Below are 23,077 nucleotides of genomic sequence, written 5' to 3'. Positions count from 1 at the left end.
ATCTAACTATACATCTACTGACACAGTCTAATAGACATTTAGCTATGTTTTAATTAATATCAATTGTACTAATTATTTACACACTCATTAGTGCAGTGGGAAAAACATTTGGCATGTGCTAATCATTTGGACAAAAAATTTATATGACGTTCAAAAATAATACCATGATCGGTATTTTTGATACTAATCCGTATTATCTTGATATTATTATTATAAACATAAAGGTTCTGTTTATTTGTTACCTATGTATCTATTAAATTGCTGAGAGAAAGGCAATTGCACATAGATGATTAATCCTCAATACCGGCTGCTATACTCTGGTCTTATCTGTCTAAAACATTTATTATAGAAATAATTTTTACATTATTCTACATTTTACATTATGCTTATATCTGTAGTGCATTATAATTAAAACTTCTTCTCGGATAATATTAATGGTTACAAAATAATCAACTTTTAATTATCCATAATATCACTACATTTTTCTTTTCAAGCTAAAGTTTACATTTGTCCTCAATAGATGGCGTTACTGTTACCCCTTGAGAGTTTATTGATAAATGTCAGTGACACCATTGGCTTGTTAATCAATCAATGAATTTGACCCTTCATTGAAATGCAACCACGATATAATAATATGAACTCGTTTCTTAGTTGTAGACATTATGGTGACGAAATTGTAAAAGAACCTTTTAATGGCCTGTTTCACAGTTTTACAATTAGTATTGTTTAGCTTAACAAGTGGTGTTTTGTCGATTTTTATCCATCAGATAAATTTTCCAACACTTATCCCTCACCCGTGAAACCGGTCCTTCAACTTTTTCGGCTCAAAATCTTTATCTAATATAACCTTTCTCGAGAGAGTTTCATCCCCTATTCCGGTCATTTAGAGATTTAATTTTGAAAAAATATAGCTAATGTTTGGTATAGCCTATTCCCGTATAAAATTCCATAGCTATCTGTATAGCTGTGAAAACGATACAGGCAAACAGATTTTCGCATATAAAAATTGAAATATGTTTGTTTTTTTGTACTGTGTATTATAAAACTATGGACACATTAAATGCAGTAACTATATTTCAAAGAAAGAAACACAAATGCTATGTATTTACAACGAAACAGGACCCTTATCTGTCAACAATGAGGTGCATTAATGAGTTTGAACAAGGATTACTTATGCAACTAAACATAATTATCGCTTGTTTTATTACGTGGAAAGTCATTATCGGGGTCATTGACACTTGACAAGCTTTGAACCTGTATCAAATTGTTTGTAATGTTTGTGTTAAAGATTAAATATTATAATCCAGAAATTTCGAATTATTCACTTTAGTACCTACAAGCAAATTTATTTCACACATTAAACATTGTATCTACTACGGAATATTACTGACCGTTTAGGGTTCTTATTGTGGAATATAATTGCACAATCTTATTACGGAATATTGACACTCTAGGAGCGAAATAGCGAACCTTCTAAAGCACAGAGAGTCTCAGAAAAAATATATAACATCGATCCATAATTAAGTCTAGATTATTTTTAGTACTTTTATTTATAGACTGGGAGCTATGATTTTAAGAACCTTTTTTCGTATGTCGAAACGTATTCTTTGGCTGTCTGCTTAATCAGCGGAGCAAGGCTGTATTCCATATAGATACGGATCGTAATTTTATCAATACGGGTGTAAAATTGAAGATATATTTTTGTTTATGACACGTGTCAACTCGATTTATTTAAACCAATACTCTTAACGTTTGTAAACATCCACTGATAAATACATATTATCCATTTACCATATGAAGTACAAAAACTAACGACTCGGGAAAATTTTAAACTGCATTTTAACAACAATGCATTAACCTAGTTTTTAACTGCATAAACATTAGTTACACGAACAATTATACTCGTAATATACGTAGTTTTATGGTTATTTATTGAAAATAATTGCTTCAGTTTTTCTAGTTTCGTGTGATATTGTAATAATACAAAATATGATGCAAAAAATTAAGATGTCGCTTCTTCAATACAAAAGGGCCACAAATCGAAATCTATAAATTTTACAGGAGAGCCAAAACAAATTTTTGAAACTGTTTTTTTATAATATTTTATATATTTATTTATTAAATGTAAGATGTTAATATATCATTAGATGCGTATTTTTTAGCTCTATCTATCTACAAAATAAACTTTGTAATATATGTTACCTATTAAGAGAAAAAAGCATATAAGTCCCTTTTGCATTCAAAATTTGAACCAGTATTATGAAAAATATGTCAAAATTTAAACACAGTTTTACAAATAAAAATGGTTAATTGTACTTTTTTGGTAAAAAAACCGTATCAAAAAGTTTAATAATAATTACTAAGTAAAACCATAACTGAATGGACCAGGAAAACATTGTATTAAACAATCTAAATTAAAAAATCTTAACTTTTTATTAAGTAAGTAAAATTATTGAGATCAACTTTGTGCGTAACTTTTATTATTTAGTAAAATTAAACATCAATCATCATTATCAATCAATGGGTAACGTGACGAGTAGACTGAGTGCAGCAGGAGTATTAAAGAAATAAGATAATAGAAAAGGTTTTTGAGTTTTATAAGCCTTTATATTTAGCATTCGTGGATTATTCCAAAGCTTTTGACAGCATTACTCATTCCGCCATAGAATCATCACTGTATCCAAGTCCTACTTAAAGATACTATGTAGAATCGAACCTTCATTCATCAAACTCATCAAAGCAATAGACAACAATATCATTCCAAATCCAAAGAAGCGTGAAATAGGGAGACCCTCTATCTCTCAAATTATTTACCAGCACTGCGTACACGAGCCTGGCGGTGTTATGGCAATCAAAAGCATAGTTGTTAGTGGTAAACAGTTAACAAACCTTTGTTTTGTAGACGACTTAGTCCTCTTCTCTTTTTCGGCATCGGAACTCGAATCAATGCCAAAGATCTGAGCACGGCAAGCCTTCAGATTGGACTAAGTAAGAACCGTACAAAAACCCAGGTTATGACCAACAACACAAAACGTAGGGTCGAGGTAGACGGGCACGTCATAGACTATGTCGACGAGTATGCTTGCTAGGGCCAGATAACCTCTTTTAACAACCGACGGGACAAAGAGTTGGACAAACGTGTCACAAGTGCCTGAAAGAGATCCTGGTCCAGGAAAGAGCTAATGAAGGGTAACCTTCCACTGTCACTGAAGTGAAAGTTCGTCGACATGTTTATACCTACTACCCGTCCTTACCTACGCTGCCCAAACATGGTCCCTTACGGAAAACGAGAAAGAGCCAGAAGGCGATGGAGCGTAGTATATTATGCGTCAAAAGAACAAATCACGTCCGAAATTCTATACTGCGCTCCCAAACTCGCATAGCCGATGTAGGGGAGAAAACCGCCTGGCTGAAATGGAACTAAGCCGGCCACATTATCCACATGCATTCGGAAAGGTGGGCCCGCATATCTACCAACTGGATGCCAGAAGATGGTAATAGCAGACGCGGGAGACCTAAATGGAGATGGCGGGATGACCTAGACGCATTTGAAAAGGACTGGTCGGATCTTGCCCCTGAAAGAGGAATTTGAAAGGAAAGGGTGCCTCTTGCCTTTGCCTGCATCAAAATGTATTATTTTATTTTTAAAATTGCAACGAAAACTAAAATTATAATCATGCCAAACGGTCATATTTCTGGCCTTCCCATTCTAGCACGCTAAAAATGATTATATATTCCACAATAATTTAATGCAAAAGGGACGTATTTCAAAATATGCTACTGATATATTATAAAATATAACTATACTTAACTAATATTGGATTGCAAAAAGGACGTATTTCAAATATGGCAATTTTGTATTACAAAATAAAAAATATCAAATACTAATGTTTGAATGCAAAAAGGACGTTTTCCAAAATATGGCAGTTTTGTATTGTAAAATATAATCACACTTACCTGATATTTTGCATCCAACACAGACATATTTTGGATTGAGGCACTTTTTCACGCAACTGACGTGCGTATGCGTAAAATTTTCGGGCGTAACTCATAAAGCGGCTGTTTTGCACTGACATTACCTGTCAAAGTGAGCTAATGCAAAAAGGGCAGTAAGTCAGTTCAGCCATAATATAAGCAAAAATCATGGGGGTTTTTTTTTTACTATAAAATATAGGCGGTTCAGGTGTCATTTTTGCAATAAAACGATTTTCATTTTTTTTTGAGTTGTGGCCCTTTTGTATTCAAGGAGCGATGTGTTTTGTGCTGCCATCTATGAAAAAAATTGCGAGGACTTGGAATATTGTCATGACATGTTTTCTAATTACATATTTTCAACTTGTCCCGTCTAAGCGCAGTGAAATTTAGTTTTTTGATCTTTTCGTTTCAGTTTTATTAATTTTTCTCAGCCCTAAATCCGTCCCTGTGCTGCAGTGCACTCACAGTAGGGTAGAGCACCGAATTATAGGCCGAGTTGATGGATGTTAAACAGTATTATTATTTATCTGACCAATCGTGCCAGCTTTTGTGATCCGAGTGTACACTGTACTTGCATTCGAGTTTAAGTGTTTCAATGTAGGTAGTGAAATTGAAATTGTATTATCAATACAAATTTTGTGTATCAGTATAGTTAGTCACAAAGGTAGTATCGTAAACTTATTTTTTCTTTTTAATCAGTGACTGTCGTAATGCTGGGCAAGAATCTGTTCGCAAACGAGGGAGAGATATAAGATCTATTTATATTATTGTTTTTATTTATTTGTTGTATGATTAGTTCTCTAGTGTCAAAGTTATTCAAACCGTTAGAAGACCTTTGACACGATTAAACTAATGTTATCTTAATTGACTTCAAACGAGACCGACTTTAAAAGCATCTTTCGAAGCACGGAAATGTTCAGCTCAATTACAGTATATTAAGCGAAGTTACTAAATTTGACCAGAAATTTCTAGAACTTGTGTTTTATTAAAATCGTATGAAAAATATTCATTCAGAATTAAAACTATTTATGAGATTAAACATTTTTTATAAAAGTTGTAGCAAAAGCATTTCTAAAAATATGATATAAATTTAATTGGAAGTAATTAAGCATGCATTTGTAATTACAATTCCATAGTACTAACCATAAGATAAAACAAATAGTATATAATTAATTAATGATAATGACAACTAATGAGTGATACGTGGTTTAACATATTAATTGTCTGTGGACAGGTGTTTTACGTATACTACTTTGTGTAGTAGTACTATGTATGTTAATGATATATAATTAACTCGTGGTTCATGTATTACTCTATTGTGAAGTAAATTGCGTAGCCTCGTATTTATATTGCACTAGCGGACCCGACACACGTTGTCCTGTCTACACGTCTTTAATTTAAAAATTTTAAACTTTTTTTAATAATCTAAACCATTCTCAAATCCCCTTGAACACACACAAAAATTTTCATCAAAATCGGTTCAGTCGTTTGAGAGAAGTTCAGTGACAAACGCACTTACAGAAGAATTATATATATAAAGATTGAGCATAGAGCCGTGTATGTCAGTTAAGAGAAAATTTACAATTTATAGCAATAATTTGAGTGCAACTTACTTTAATAAGGTGGACGGAGGACTGTCTTGTATAGAAGATGGAATTCAAAAACTGAATTCCTAATTATAATATAGATCTATCGCAGATGTCAAAGCTATTTACTGAGTTGTCGGACTATAGGCTAATTTATGGCATCTACGACTCACTGATTACAACGCTGCTATTACTATGCCAAAAGAACATGGGAACGACTCCCCTTGAGAAAAAAATATGTATATTTTTTTTTTTTTTTTTTTTTTTTTTTTTTTCTAAAAAATATATATGATAGGTATATAGATATTATGGGCCTAGTTGTAAACTGTGCTGGATTTCTTAAGTTAGAGCACGTAGAAAAAATATATCTTTTGGTAAGTAAAAATAATAACAATATAAAGTCTCCAAGGAAAATAAAATTCTCTGCCAATATCCTTGTGGTAAAAGCCTTTCACATTAATTTTAAAATTCAATACGCACAAGTCTTAAAGATACGACGCATTTCCAAAGGGTTTTTTCATTTCCACTGTGGTTTAAAAACCGCTGTCCATGTACTTGGGAATTTACCCTACAGTCATTGTTATAAAGGATAAATGTTTATTGCGGCCATTTTGGAAATGACTCTAATAGTCAAATGACTAGGAATAAGGAAGTAGAGTAAAGTTACAGAAGGACATAATGCGTTAATCTTTTGTAGTATATAAGAACTTAGATAGGTTTCATCTAAATGTAATAAGCCAAAACCACTACAAGTATTAATCTAAATGGAAAAGTTTGTTCGTCTGTCTGTATGTCTGTTACGCTTTCTGGCTTAACCACTGAACCGACATTTATGAAACTTTGTACGGAATCAATGACTTAGGCAGTGGGTTTTTGATCAACCCTTATGCATCTGAAATGATACCGTATCCCGTAATACTTACTTCTAGAATTATATTAAAAAGCAAGAATCATCTTATCCTACCTTCCCTAAAAATAGAAAAAAGAAGGTATTATTTCACAAACGTGACCCATAAAGATGTACGCGATAAAACAGAGCTTCCGTGAAATGTGGGCGAGTTTACGAGATCAAACTGCAAAGACAAACAGACATTACATTACGTAACAACCGCAATTGTATGGGAAAGTTTATATTTTAGATTTTATTCTTCTATTGAGAAATCTGTGGTTGTTATTTTTAATTGCACTTTGTTTTATTGCTAAGAATGTGTGAATAATTAAATTTTATTATTTTATTGTTGTGTTTGTCTAAATACGGCCCTGGTTCCGTTCTAATAAGTGGTTTGCTAAATATATAATAGTAACAATTCTTTTATTATTGTTCAAAGTAGTGTCAAAGACGGTTTTTAACCGACTTCAAAACAAGTAGGAGGTTTTCAATTCGACTGTATTTTGTTTTTTTACAATCCTACAATAAGCACATGTAACACTTAATTAGAAATTCACAGTAAAATATATTGACAAGTATTAAAAAGAAAGCGATACTTATAATGTAAAAAGCATACACAAAGCAATACAAAATTACTTCCATTAATTATAATTAACAATGACCTAGACAAAAATCCCGGTCAGTAGCGCAAATTTCTATATCGAGTTTTGAAACTTTGACATTCAAAATGTATTGAAAAATTAGTTCCCATATCATCCGCTAAGGGCGCTGGTCAGAGTTGTCTGTAGCTTACCACTTAGTAGAAATTTTGTAAACCTCCGCTGGCTGCAAACCTCGCACACAAATCTCTCTACTAAATTGATGTGCTATAGTATTGCGTGCTTGACATTCTAAATGTACAATTAGTTCCCCAGGCATCCACCCGGGGGCTGATCGTTAGTTCCAACGGCAACCACTAGGGGCGCTGATCGGGTTTCGGGCAAAAAAATCTCGGTTTACAGATGACCTGTTCATTATTTAAAAACAAATAGAATAACAGTATTTGTTTTTATACACAATAATGATGTGCAAGACATTACTTTCTAGTCGATTGCATATCGATTTTAACGAGTGATTGATCGATTCACGACTCGACTAGATGAATCATTTATCTAGTTTTTTGTTACATTCTAGATTAGAAAGATGTTTGTTTCGTTTACTGTTGTATGATTAAGAGGAAAGAATTGGAATATGATTAAAATATTTTCTGAATGATGGACTATTTATAAAATTTGTAGGTTATTTTTTGTTCTTTTATAAATAACTTGGTTTCCCCGTCTTACACAGAAATGTTTATTATTTCTTTTATCGTGTGGGTTAATTCCCACTTTTTAAAATCAAAGCTTAAAACTAATTTTATTTATAAACTGGAATTCATTTTGACTCATATTAAAGTTTCAAAATTAAAAGTTAAATTTATTCTAAATGAAAACTGTTTTTATCAACAGGAAGAGTAATAAATCAGTTGGCGTTTTGTTCAGCACGTAGGTATATTATAATTATTTGCGGGATTTACATTAAAATAGATAAAGTGCTATGATACTTTTCTATGAGTAGCTAGGTTGTGACAAATATAATTAGTCATTTCCTACAAGATAAGAGGTGTATGAAATATTGTTAAATGTTTGTTATTACACTTAATATTTTGTTCAAATATATACATACATAATATATTCTACAAAAACATACAGAATAGTACACAGACTATGATTCTAAATCTCAACTTTTTGGGTACAATATACCCAAAAAATTGAGATTTAGAACCCAGAAGAGATTTTTTTGTTGAATATACTGTTTGTTTTTTACTAGCGAGTGTAAGGCTCCTCCTGGTCCCTCTCTTATTCCGGGAGGACCCTTGCTCAGTAGAGTACGTAGAGAAAATTCTTAAGGAAACAACAATTATTTCTATGGTTATAACGTAACATTTTTATTAATATATTCAATTCGTCCTCTTATTATTGCATAACCCAATTAAAATCCACGTACCAACGAACTATGGTACTTCCCAGTGCACTACTTGACATCAAGCAATGGAAATTAACACTAATTGGGTCACCAGTCGCCGCTCGGATTACACTTATGCCGCTAGTTTTATTTCACACTACTCAGCAGTGTAGGCATTTTTTTTCTCCCTCACTCAATTTATGAAGGAAGTCAATTGACGTAGAGAAAGTAATTATGTAGTGATGGGAGTTGAATTTTAGTCGATTAATCGTTTTAATTTAATTTTGCAATGATCTCTGCTGTAATGATAGAGTCTGTGTTCAACTTGGGTGTTTTGGATTCAACTCACAGTCTGGACAATATTTTATTGATCGTATTTTGTATTTGAACCCTAGGGTTCGATTTCCAGTCGGACCAAGTACTGATCCTTTCTTGTCTATATCAGTTTATTATTAATCCCGAATTTGCTCACAATATGTTTCATATATTACAGGCTCATTCCCTATTATATGGGACCCACAGTAAAATGGTGAAAGGTGGCTCTATTTCATTCACCTTTCTACATTTTAGGATAACACAAATATGATATTAAAATGTACTAATACATACTAAAAATATAAAGATCCTGTTACTAAAACAATAACTAACAATCATTCAAATGTATAACTTTAAATCATTCAATACAATATCGATTGAGCTATAACTTACTTCATTTAAAAGAGAATGGTGAATGATTTGAACTCTGACCCTTGGGTATGGGAGTTGAGCTCGATATAACTGGTGATAAGCTTGTCTTCGTATTGTGTACAAGTCATTGTTTGAGACAGTAGGTAATTTAACGGGTTTCGGGACTACATAGAAGACGAAAATGTATAAGCAAGTACTTTTATTAGACTTTCTTACGAATATATTGTGCAAAAAGTCTTATTTGATAGATGTTTGTTAGGGATTACAATATAATTGATCCATATAGATTTGGTACGAATAGTTTATAATGTTGATTAAGTCATAGGATACTTATAGTCTTCTTTTTGTTTCGCAATTTTCACACAGTAATCAAATTATTTAAGGCGTTTAAAACCTCTTTAATTAAATTTCTTTGATATATTCATTATTATCTACTTGTTTTTTTGAGTTACCCAAGAGTTATTTTGTCATCACGTCTCGAATTCAACAGTGGTCGACTTTTACTCTTTATATTTTTCATCAACATGATACATCAACCTAATAAGGCACAATAGAATCGAACCCACTCCGACAGCGGTGCACCACAGCATCGTCATACATTTATAAACAATAATATCATAGAACAAAAACCGCATAACAATACTACAGTTCAAAAGTCACGTGCGATAAATAAACAAAATATTTCGTAACAACCGTTTCCTTAGTGAAATGTTTTTATCGTATACATCGATTTACTTTATATGGAGTAAAACTATAAAACAAACACGTGATGCTTTGCTTCCGTTGTACAAAGTTTTATACATTTTTCTATTTAATGTATAATAGAATACGGGAATTAACGCGAACACGCATTTTACCTTAAAATGCCTAACGTTTCGGCGTAGGTTGCACTCGCCGTGGTCGCAGGCTGACTTTTGTCAGCCAGTCAAAACTTTATCTTAAACGATATTTATTTGATAAAGATGTGCCTCCCTATGACTACCTCAGTGGCGCAGGATCAGGTCACCACACCGCTACCACTGCGTCGGGAGGCCGAGGGTTCGATCCCACGCGGGACAATTATTTGTGCGATCCTTAAATAATTGTTTCGGGTCTGGTTGTACTTTGTGTCCGTTGTTTGTATGTTTGTAAAAGTCCCCGCGACACGAGGGCAATTCTTAGTGTGGCGGTTGGTTTAAAAAAAATGTAGTGTATCTTTGCTAAAATCTTAAACATGCATGAAATAAATAAGAAATTAATTTTAAAAGGCTAAATTAAATAAGAGAATGTCATAAAGTTGTCCATAAAATTACGATTTCACGCCATTCATAGTTGAATTCGGTTTCAATTTCCGTCCGAGAATTATTTACATTTTATTTAGTCACGTGTAAGTCATTGGCGACTATAAAATGGATATTAACTTCCGAATTTAACAAAAAAACTTTTAATATAATTTTTGATAAAATTTTAATTAACCGACTTAAAAAATGGAGGAGGTCCTCAATTCATCGCGATATATTTTTTTTTATGTATGTTCAGCGATCATTTCTAAACGACTGGACTAATTTGCAAAATTCTTTTTTTTTTGGCAATATTTATTAAACTCATTTTGAAAATAGTAACCACTCTACTAAAATTTAGATAAGTTAGTCGATTTCTGAAATCGACTTATTTTAGTCGATTTATCGAAGTTACACTAATTATAATGTGGAACATCTTCATGCCTGTTACGTTTTCAGGTTAAGCTGCAGTATTGATGCAATAAACTAAATATTTTAATGCTGTTCTTAATATCGATCGGAAATAGGTTATACGCATTATAGTTCAAAGGTTTTAAGCTATTTTCTATACTAATAAAAGGAATGTGTTTAATTTTACGCAATAATTACGCATTCAACGTGTCATAGAGGTTTTCAGTTTTATTTGATAACATGTTGCAATGTTGTTACGCCATTTTTATTGTCATTTTTATATGTGTGAATGAAACAAGATTGTTGTGCAATATTTGTCTCCCTATACGCATCAATATTATTTTACTCAATAATTTTAAGTACCTGAAAGAATTACATTAAGGATTAAAATTGTAGATTAAAAAAAAAAAAACAATTTCTTTTACTTTTTTTAACTGAGGGGTGTAGTGTTTACTTTAACGCATACATAGGAAACAAAACTAATGTGTTATGTTTTCAATTAAACTTAATGATCACTGTAATTAACATTTGCAGTAGGTAATAACCTGATGATATTATTTGTTAATACAAACAAAATAAGAGAAGGATAGTATAGACTTCACTACACTAATCTAGAATACGTTTCATAATTGGTTTAAACGCTGAGTTCAAAGACTGGAACTGACTAGAGCTGATCTTCGAGAATAATCAAAGAAATTTCGAGAGGTAGTATCTTTTGTGCGACATTTTTTACTTGTAAAAGACTGCATCCGTGGTGTGTAACTGCTAAGATCCCGGGTTTGGTTCTCAGGTGGACAAAGTGCTTTTGGTATTTATCTAATTTATACATATGAGATTCGTAACAGTCCTTTAAGTTTGGTAACGTGGGCTACGTTACCAATCTTCTGTTTCAAGTTTATGGCTATAGGCTCGCCCCCTATAACATGGGACAAACATTATTAACGGCAAAATGGGAGTGTATTTCGTACACCTCAGTATACAACTTCGGGTATAACAGATTTGATATTATGTACGTAATGCATGTATGATAAGAATAATATTTTTCTCACAAAAATCAGACTAAATACACAATTTTGCATAAAAAACGTAACGTCACGCAACGGTCGATGTGTTATCACTTATCAGTCAAAATGTCGAGAGTCCAGTCGACGTGTGAGGGGTCAAGGCGTTGATAACACTGCACTATCAAGTTAAGAAATTCTCTTCTACAAGAGAATTTTTGTAGTGTTTTAGTTAGTTGTACAAGATAAGAAACGCTTTCTTTCTACAAGTTCATAATATATGATATAGTTAGTTTAAAAGAGTTTGTATCGTATTGAAAAAGACGAACCCTCTTATTCATAAAAATATATGAAGTTATGAAAGGCTAAAGTGTTTTGTTTCTTTCACTCCTTAGCGAAACGAAAAAAAAAAACATTAATTAACTAAAATCGGTTTATAGTGTGTTTATAAATCGGAGGGGAAGTCTTTCGAAATTGCTGTAGAATGATCGTGAATTGTCTGATAGATATAGTGTTATTTTTTTCAATGTATTTCTTTTGATATTATATATAAGTGGTGTCGACAGAATTGCTATTGGTGTTCGTGCAGCTTATATGCACTAAACTTGTTTGTTTTTATCAAGTTCCTTTATATTTGGGAATTTTATACAATTTTCAATTTTAGATATAATAAGAAGTATTGAACAGAAATGCAAGCGTGAGTCATGCTGCTAAAAAGCAATTGTATTTTTATTCGTATGATTAAGTTCTAAGATATTTTGACCAATAAAAATTCGATGAATTTTCCCTATAGGTAAATTACTAAATTTTAACTACTAAAATTTTAGAAAGGGAACAAGACAAGTATGGAAAATATTGGGGAAATTTAATTTAGTTTCAATACATTGCTGATTCATTTGAGACTGTTCTTACGCAATCTTGAAGTAAAAGGATACTGCACCGGATTTTTGCAAAGGAATTTGTTAGTCACGTGTTTTACGATTTTTCGTAATGTTGTTTTTTATTCTTAAAGATAAGTATTACTTACGATTGTCATGTTCCGTGTTAAAATTCGTGACCTCTATGTTATATTTAGCGGAATTATCTTTGCCAATAACCGTTTTAAGGATTTTGCGAATTTTTTAATTGAAATGATTTTATTGTGAGTGCGACGAATTGATGTTATATAATACGGGGAAGTATTGGGTGAATACTTTTTAGTAGGCTAGAAATGGGAAAAATATAAACTACGAAACAGATCGTTAATAAGCATGACGAAAGTAAAATAGGTCTTTTTTATTAAGAAAATCCTTGTTTGTTCAATTTGTTTTCCAAGACAACCTGCCGGCACAATCGACTAAATAAAAATCGATTTTCATTTAGTCGATTCGTATGCACAATTTCAAGTTCACTGTACGTATATTGTAGAACTAAACTGAATTAATTTCCGATAAAATATTCGTTTTATGAAAAGATAGGATACAGTAATGGATTCTATTTTGGATTTGAACGCTATTTTTATCAAGTTATGTAAATTATAAGGAGCAATTTGCTGATTGTTATTTTAAATTGCGTTGGTTGGTAAAACAGCTGATAGAACGTTAGTAATAATGTCGCGATAACGTTATGATTTTAATTTTATATTGTAATAAAATTATTTATTTGGATAAAAATACGCCTATTCCTAATATTTTAGACTACTTTAAATTTAGTTTTAAATGTAAATGTAAATGTGCTAAATGCTCATAATTCAAATATGAACACAAAAACGACTCACGTATTTTAACTCGTAATAAATTGTATACAGTAGTCCGAAAATAATGTAAGCACTATCTACAAATTTGCATTTGCACTTTGGGCCGTGTTGAAAAAAATTTTAAATTGCAATAATATTGCTATAAAAACGTGTTCCTTCACTGCCTTAAGATAAAATATATTACGTTCATTATGTCATATTACTTCATAGTTTAATGTCTAGGAAGTCATTAACTATTTGAACTGTAACCTAAGTTACTATAATAATAAAACTAGGTTTGTATCTATAGACAGTACCAAATTTTGCCATTAGTTTAGCAAAACTAAGTAAATTATAACTAAAACTAAGCTATATTTTGTGCAAACTTTGCAAACAAACCAAAAATAAGAAAGCAAAATTGATTATCGATCCTTATAAAAAATATTCTAATGTGCTACAAATGTTTTCACTTACCAATAAGTAATTACGTCCGGCCAACTAGCCAAAAATGCAGCATAACGCATCCGCAAACATTTTTAAATCAAACAAAAATCTTCGAAAAAAACAAAAAACCACTTCACTAGCACTTTCACGAGTAAAATAATCGATTAGGAATAAATCGGATTTATTGTTAGTCGATTTTAAAAAGAACACAATATTATCGTGTCTATGTTCGATCGCGTTCGAAATTTGTAAAGACGCGGGAATGAGCGCGCGTTTGTTTAGAGCGCAGTGCACTCGCTGACTGACGAGTTTGTACGGCTTTGAGCTTGGTGCCCGCGATCGACGCCCGACGAAGATTAAAAAATTGGTGAGAGACCTGAGACCCAGTACACCTACACCCAACGGATGTTCTCTGTTTATTGTTTTAGTATTACGTTGACAAAACCCGTTAATGTTGTTGTAAACTTTAGTTGCGTTTGTTTGGAACTTGTAAACAAACACTGACTGAAGTTATGATGAGTAATAAAAAATGTTTTACTAGGCACATTAGTGCAAAAAAATATTATGCATTTAAGTTTTTATTTACGTCTAATACCTAGTTTTTATAAACGTATAATTAAAAAATTATCGGTTTACAATATTTTTTATATTGCTGCCCTTATCAATCAAGTACAAAGCATCTACTTTACACCAGATGGCAGCACTCATAGAAATGGCGCTGCTCCATAAACGGTTTGTAACGTTAACTTCAGTGTATCTACTCGACAAGAGATGGCGTTAGCAAACCTGAACTGCGAGTTTAGCGGAGGCGCGAAAAAGTAGTGGATTTATTACCTACTTTGTGTAATCGACCACAATCTAACGTATTATTTAATTGCATATAGTGTTCATTTTCATTCGAGTTGAAATAAAAATGCTGTAATATAGTAATTTTTGACTTTCCAATTAATCGTAAAAAAATATTTGATTATTAATTATTTATTTATACTGAACTAGTCAGTATCTTATGACACTTCAGAATTTACTTTTAACAAAGAAAAATCATCCAAATTTCGTACAAAACTAGGCTTATCTATAAAGAAATAACTAGAAAACGCATGAACACTCCTGATTCTATTCATATCATCTTACATAACGATGACAGGCAAGACAGCTAGACCGCGGTTCATTTGCGTTCATCTCATTTGATTGAATTGAAGTTTTTTGATCCACTGACCTTGAGTATATGTATCTTTGTGATGCTTATTAGAATTAATATTTAGATTAAGACGGTTTCATTTTAATACTGGTGTGGAGTAGTTCGAAGAGTTTCGACATACGCATTCTTAACATATTTTTTTCTTAGTCGAATAATGTATTACGTATGATTGAAATGTTGAATTAATCAATTCAACGTCTATGTTGAAGACTTACTTCTTCTAACTATTTTATGATATGGTGCCCAACTGGGACAAAAATCATGATGAAAATTAATTTAAACCGATTTCATCGGCGTCGTTTATCGAAATCTCGCGAACCTAATCGAGGACAATATTATATTATTTATGTGTAAATAATGAAGCTTTGATTTTTTTTATGTTATTTTACATGAAAATAAAACATAAGATGGGAACAATCATATAACCATAAAAAATAATTTAGCCTCACATTGTTTAACATTATTAAATGTATTTAAAAACTGCAGTTAAAGTGTGTAATCACAAGCTGTTGTAGCACAAATTGTAGGCAAAGATCGATTACTCGAGGTATAAATACTATGATTACCGTGACTGAGGTGTTCGCAGTATTATATACAGTTAATACACGCTAGCATTTAAGGGAGTCTACACACTTAACTCGCCGACATAACGCTCATCCAGAACGACACTGACTTAACAGCAAAACACAAGAAAATGACTTAATTATACCAAAATTATCCTTTATTAAATCCCAGTTGGAATTGAAAAATTTCTCGCCAGAGTGCAAAAACTCGTTGTAGAAATATTTCATTTTAGCGCGCGAATACTGGGCCACAACGGCGGAATCTAAAAACTTTAAACCGGTGTTGTGTAAAATTTACAAATTTGCAATTACGTCACTGTCACTCTGGATGAGCGTTAAGTCGCCGGCTAAAAGTCGGTAGGTTAGTCGGTGACTTCACGTTTAAGTTTAAAATCATTGTTGACGGCACAAAAAAACAAATGAAAACACAACACTAAGATGACTGTAGCTCCAGTCTGGCCAACAAGTCGCTGATTGGATTTTTTGAAAATATAATTGCCCACATCAAATTGAACAGTCTAGCCCTGGATTTGTTAGCGTATTGGTGACTTTAAGTAAAGAATTCTTTACTTAAATTATACTTTAAACATTTAAAAACCGCTTACAAGGCGCCAATGTGATTCTTTTGAAACAAATTCGCCATCAGTACGACGGAGCTATGTCGGCCGTTCTCCGGTCGGCTGGTATAGTGTGTAGACTCCTTAACATAAACGATACTTTAAACACTTACTTAGAACTTTGAGTATTTCTTTAGAGTGATGAGTTCTCAGTACTGAAAGTCTATAATAAAGTTTATCCTGAAATATTTCTCGTAAGAATCAGTAGTTAAAAAATATAAAATCGTATTAGCAGATGATAGGTATTGTACATATTGTACTTGATGTCTTGGGTTCGATTCCCACACGGAAGAATTTTTCATCCAAATTAATTTCTTTCGTGGGATATTATCTATATTGAGACACCTACATTAAGTTTGTGTTAATATAATATGATCTATCAAATTGTCAGCAGCTATGAAATGTAGTACTTTAAAGCCTACATTTTATTAGTGTATATTACTTAGTGTATTTATTTTTAAAACGACTGTATACTATAATATCTGAAGGCTTGATAAACACTAATTTTCAATTCATCACGCGTATAATTACTAAGTAAATAACTATTTACTACTGGTATTACTATTTACCGATATAAACGTTTTAACGTTACCTATAAACGGCTTAAAGGAAAATTCCTACACGTGGATACTAGACAAAGATTAACAATTAATAATGAACTAATAGTTAATCAGAAGTCTTTGTGTTCATAGTTCAACTGCGTCATGTCAATGACAGGTCACGAGTATGACGTAGATAATGACGTCACATGACTCTGTGAAAAGTAAAGTCTTTGTCTTCATAATGTGGAGTTTGTTTCAGAGGTACAGGTAGTTTATCTATGCTATAGCGTTTAAGCCCATATAAAAATGACAGTTTAAATAGATAAACTACCGCTAAATTTGCTTCAGAAACTCCTTTTTTATCCTGTTATTGTCCCACTGTTGATTAAAGGTCTTCTCTAGTACGATGGGTTACACCCTGAGAGTCCACCACGCTGTCTAAGTGCGGGTTGGGGATTTTGTATGCCCTTTATCATGTAAATTAATTGGGTTTTAATTTCGGTATTTTTGTTATTTTATTGATAAATACGTTAATCGAAATGATGATGATGATTGATGATGATCTATGATTAAGCTAATTGCGTCTAATGTTAGATGTATCATAATTGAATTGAATTAATGATCTATAATTATATATTTAGTAATAATAGCGAAATAGTCAGTAGTCGCAACTGTGTCATCCCTGCAATTAACCACAGATGTTGTTGATATCATCAGAATGAAGTCAAACAATAACTATGTAATTACTCTATCATTACAAATTACATTAAAATATGTGTGGCGGGGTTCGTCGGATTCGAGTTCCGGGTTGGCAAAGTACTATTGGCATTTTATAATTTATATTAAAATATTTCTCAGTAGTAACCCGATGTTTGGTAAATTACTATGGATAAGGTGCCGTGCAATAAGCTCGCGTCCTATTACATCGGATTAACATCGTTATCGGCGAAACGTGGGTGCGTTTCATACATTTCTTTAAAACAGGCGACAGTTTAACCTTTTATTTTGCGGATTGCAAAATGTACTGTTGATGCGTTGATGCATTTAGTTATGTATTTTTACACAATAGTAAATGTAATAACTAATTAAGATTCTAGTAACGAACTAGACCGTAGCTTAGTCTTTTGAGAATTAGCATCGGGATGCGATTACCAATATAGATTGCACAATATAATTACAACAAATCAACTTATATTCAACTATTTCCTTCCCACTGCTGGGCAAGAGCCTCCTCCTGGAATGAGGGAGGATTAGGTCTTGATTCGCTAACCGAGTGCGGATCAGAGACTGCTTTTCTACAGGAAAGGTTTTATCACGGTGAATCACTGTTAGAACAAGTATAACAAATAATTATTACTATTTGGCTTTGAAAAGTCAAGTGTCGCCTTTAGTTAAATATAGTGAAATTCTCGACCACTTGTCCAAGGAAATCCTTTCGACTGGCAGTGTTCCATAAAGCTTATTTAGTCAAATATAATATTAATAAGGATTACCTCAAATATGGTTTTGACTTCATAAGACCTCTTTGACTAAATTTTAACGGACAATTAAGAACTCGAAATGCAATCATCTGAAGAAAATAGGCTATAATACAAAGGCTTTGTAAACAGATTTCTATTTACTGAACGATTCAGAGCTTTTGAATAGTCATTTACCATTTAATAAGTGTTATGAAAGCGAGGTTAGATTACAAGTGACTGTCGTTTGCATACTAACTGCAGTTTATAGTAAAGTATCATGATAGTTAGGCAGAATGGTATCTAAATATTTTATTTAAGTTATGTATATAGTTAAGGCTTCTTTTGCTATTATGAAAAAGATTTTTGTTAGCTTGAAGCCAAGAAAATCAGAGAAAAAAGTACAGTTCTTTTCAGTTACTAACTGTCACTTTAACTATCAGATAACGTATCCGTGAACTGTACAATTGTGAAGTTCATTTGTTTAAGATAAAATTCCCACCAATTTCACTTTAAAAGTTCCAAACTACCAACACTATGGGTAGAGTTCTATGTGCTAGATTTGAATCAGTGATAACCAGTGTGGCATACCGATAAACACAGCCATTTGACTATGAGTGTCATAAAAATAAATTCTTACTCATGATGTAAGAAAACCATTTTTTTTTTCAAAGATCTTTGTCTGATTCGCTCATTTTAACACTAAAAGCGAAATAAATCAGTTACATAATTACTTCATTGTTTAGTTTCAAGTAACCGTCTAGTCGTTTTGTCATCACCTCTAACACGGCCAGACCGTGACGAAGTAATACTGACCGCAGTTTTCACAAACAAAACCACCGGTATTTACTGGGTTTTACCAATAACCTGAATTAAATTCTGACAGAACAGGTATACCTATTGGAAAATTCTTGAAAAAATGTAGAGCAGTTTTGTCATTATGTGTATTGTTTACGGTAGTGACTTTGTTTTTCTGTGTAGAATTTTTGTATGTTACGCAATATAATTGTTGTTAGACTGTACGGTACAATCTGGGGGTTGTGGGTTCGATTTATACTCGAAATATTTTTTTTGATTCGTAATGTTGTTCGGGTGTTAGAACTTGTAATTTCTTTGTGTCCTTTATTTATTAACAAAGATAAAGTGAAGCTGTTTTTTTTTATTATACTTCAGATTATTTTGTAGTTCAAAGCTTGTTCTAGATGAAACAGCAATATATAGTTTTTAATAAATTCCAATGAAACTCGCAAACAAATGTAATTCTCGTGAAAAAAAGGGAATTTTGTAAAAACTAAGTACTTGGTAATCTGCGTAACATGACTCATAAAACTACAAGATCCTGCACCAACCAGAATCCGTTTCAGATTCTTAGATACAAACAATTCCCGTTCTTTTCAGTAGTATTACACACTAAGTAAGTACAGTCGTGAGCAAAAATATGTTAACACTTACACTATAAAACTTTGGATTTTTCGAATGATGTAAAAACAGTAGCAAATGCTTAAAGCTACTTATTTTTAAAACATTTGTTTATGACTAGAATAAATAAATGAGAAGGCATCTCGAAATGAGGAATGAGTTAGACCTTGAGGTCACCACGCCTCTAGGGCGGGCTAATAAATAATCTATGTAATTTCAAAGTCCATAGACAAAACAGCGAGAAGAAACTAGTATGACTGCCTTCGTGGTGCAATGGTTAAGGTCGCCACGTCGCTACCATTGCGTCGGGAGGTCGTAGGTTTGATTCCCAGACGGGACAATTATTTGTGCGATCCACAAATAATTGTTTCGGGTCTGGTTGCACTTTGTTGTGAAAGTCCTCGCAACCTAATACAACTTTGTATTAAATATTTACGTATTTTCATATTATCTTAATACCTGAAAATACGTTTTGTAAGATGATTATGCTCTTACACATATAAATGCTAACGACTGTACAAAAATCCACAGAATTTTTGCGAGACTCAGAAAGGAATTCTTGCCTAAACAAACACTAGGTTCTTTGAAACAGTTGCTCTGGTTTATCTCAATCATCTAGCGGCTAACAAATACAATAACAAATAGTCTGGCGATTACTTCTTAGAATTGTTATAAATATTCACTGGTTTTAAAAGTCAAGGATAAGATCGATGGAATAATAATATGCAGTAGCTGGAATAAGATGAAACTACCGATTCTACTAATATTATAAATGCGAATGTTTGTGAGTATGTATGGATGTTTGTTACTCTTTCATGCAAATACTACTGAATCGATTACGGTGAAATTTGGTATGTAGGTAGCGGAAGACCCAGAATAACACATAGGCTACGTTTATCCCGGAGTTGTCTAAGCATCGGGATTTACACGGGAAGAGTTTTCACGCGGACGAAGTCGCGGGCGGCTTCTAGTACTTGTGTAAGGTAAAGAGATATGTAGCGCTAATTTCAAAATGCAATGCAAAAATAGTTCCTGCGGCGCCCGATAGAGGCGCTGATCAGTTTTCATACATCATTTGTCGATAGCTAACTGGTTGTAATAGATGTCGGTAATAGATAGTAGAAAAAAACCGCTTCTGTATGTGATTTCATTTTCCATAATTAGGTACAAAGTTATCTTTTTTTTTTTTTTTTTTTTTTTTTTAATAACCCAAATCTGTCCCACTGCAGGGCAAGGGTCTCCTCCCAAACGAGGCGGAGGGGTTAGGCCTTGAGTCCACCACGCTGGCCAAGTGCGGGTTGGGGACTTTGCATGCCCTCAATAAATGTATTAAACAAATTTTAGGCATGCAAGGTTTCCTCACGATGTTTTCCTTCACCGTTAAAGCAAGTGATAATTATTTCTAATACACACATAACTTCGAAAAGTCATTGGTGTGTTGCCTCGGATTCGAACCTGCGACCACTTGCGTGGGAGGTGCCAACTTAAACCACTCGGCTATCACTGCTTGCTCGGCTATCTACATTGTTGAAATAACTTTATAATTGTATAATTCACGTAATTACTTGTTAATTTTCATTTTATTTTATACTGCCTTTCTAAACTCTCTACTAACTGTTTTATAACGATTACGCGTCGAGTCAGAACAAGTGCTAATTGGTGATAAAACTTATTTATTATTTTATGTACTAGGAAGCAATTAATAAACAGGAACTGCTAGCGATTTGGTATTAAATAAATGTAATAAGAACGCATAAAAAGGGTCATTTTTTTGCCTAAATAATGATTACAAGCAATTTCCTACTACCATTAACTATCAAGTTACTATCTAAATATTAAGTTAGAGGAATAGATCAGCGCCCCAGGCGTGTTACGCAGGAACTAAGCACTGGAAAGAGCTGATTTCTGACGTGTTAATTGTAATAATGTTTAAAAAACCAGAACAACCGTTTTTAAAACAATATTGAGAAATAATAACATTGATGACCAGATGTACCTATGGATGTGAATGGAGCAAAGAAAGTTTGTAAGGAACCAAGTGGCATTCTCGAGTTTCTGCCTTCCCTTAAGAGAAGAAGGCGTAATTTCATGTATGTATGTAAAATTGAGAAATAATCTGACATAAATTAGAGGTAGAAAAATATAAATAAAACTGCCCGACCGCGCCACAGAGGCAGTCGTAACATACTATGTGGTATATACGGCTAATCGAGTTATTAATTAATTCAAAAACTCGTTTACACTTGATATCAACAGCTCGTTATAAAAAAAACCTTGTTATAATTGACACGTTTTTAATATGTAGTTGTATATTGAATTGCGTCGATATTCAAAGAGAATCGACTATTGACAACCGACTAACTATCGAATATTGTATGAAAGCGTTATAAGCCCCTCTAACGGGCGCTGTAGGAACTTAATACATATTTTATACCGCTAGTACCAACTGTCGAAAATCGCGCTACTTTTCAGTAATGTAACTTTTAAACTTTCACGCTGCATGTTTTATATAGGTTACACTCGCCGAGGTCGCAGGCCTGGCCCGAAAAATTAGGCGTTCTAAAGTAAAATGTTTGTTAATGTAGCTTGTTCGCGTTAATTTCCTAATCCTAATTATATATTGAATGAAATCCGAATTGTGTTTTCGGTTAAAAATAGTGGTTGTTTGCCAATGAAAATGTGGGTGTTTTGAATACAAATGTGTGTTAAAACTAATTAGTCGTTGAGTCACAGTGTACAAGGTTTTAGCATTACCTAATTTTGGAAAAATATACGGGTCCATGGTCACCACTGAGCAATGAAAAAACTATATATTCGCAACTTAAAAATACCAAAATAATGCAAGAACGATACTTTTTTTCGGGCATTATTTTAATCTAAGAGCAGTGATAGCCGAGTGGTATAAGTTGACACCTCCCACGCCAGTGGTCGCAGGTTCGAACCCGAGGCAACACACCAATGACTTTTCGAAGTTATGTGTGTATTAGAAATAATTATCACATGCTCCAACGGTGAAGGAAAACATCGTGAGGAAACCTTGCATGCCTAAAAATTTGTTTAAAACATTTATTGAGGGCATGCAAAGTCCCCAACCCGCACTTGGCCAGCGTGGTGGACTCAAGGCCTAACCCCTCCCTCATTACGGGAGGAGACCCTTGCCCAGCAGTGGGACATTAATGGGTTAAATTTATTTTATTTTATTTTAATCTGACTTTAGACACTACTTATGAGAGTGACCATAATGAGAGACTATTTCACCGATGGCCAGGTCGATTTATTTGTTTAAAACGTAAAATATTTTTAATATTGGCATGATAATAACTTATGTAATA

The 23,077-nt window shown here is 32.8% G+C and overlaps 1 protein-coding gene across 2 annotated transcripts in view; it reads right to left on the bottom strand.

Annotated features, from left to right (window-relative positions):
• Positions 1 to 23,077, bottom strand: part of LOC142979986 (phospholipid phosphatase 2-like) — a 118,003-nt gene that overhangs the window by 81,188 nt on the left and 13,738 nt on the right. The window contains exon 1 of one of the 2 annotated variants that reach the window (XM_076125240.1): positions 13,980 to 14,306. The exons of the other annotated variant lie outside the window; for it this stretch is intronic. The gene's annotated coding sequence lies outside the window, so the exon portion shown is untranslated. Of the gene's footprint in view, positions 1 to 13,979; positions 14,307 to 23,077 lie in introns of those variants that run through there. 2 annotated transcript variants of the gene reach the window in all.

The sequence above is a fragment of the Anticarsia gemmatalis genome, chromosome 17 (genome assembly GCF_050436995.1).
Source record: "Anticarsia gemmatalis isolate Benzon Research Colony breed Stoneville strain chromosome 17, ilAntGemm2 primary, whole genome shotgun sequence".
NCBI lineage: Eukaryota > Metazoa > Arthropoda > Insecta > Lepidoptera > Erebidae > Anticarsia > Anticarsia gemmatalis.
Note: the sequence above shows the minus strand (reverse complement) of the source record. Positions and strands in the feature narration are given on the sequence as shown.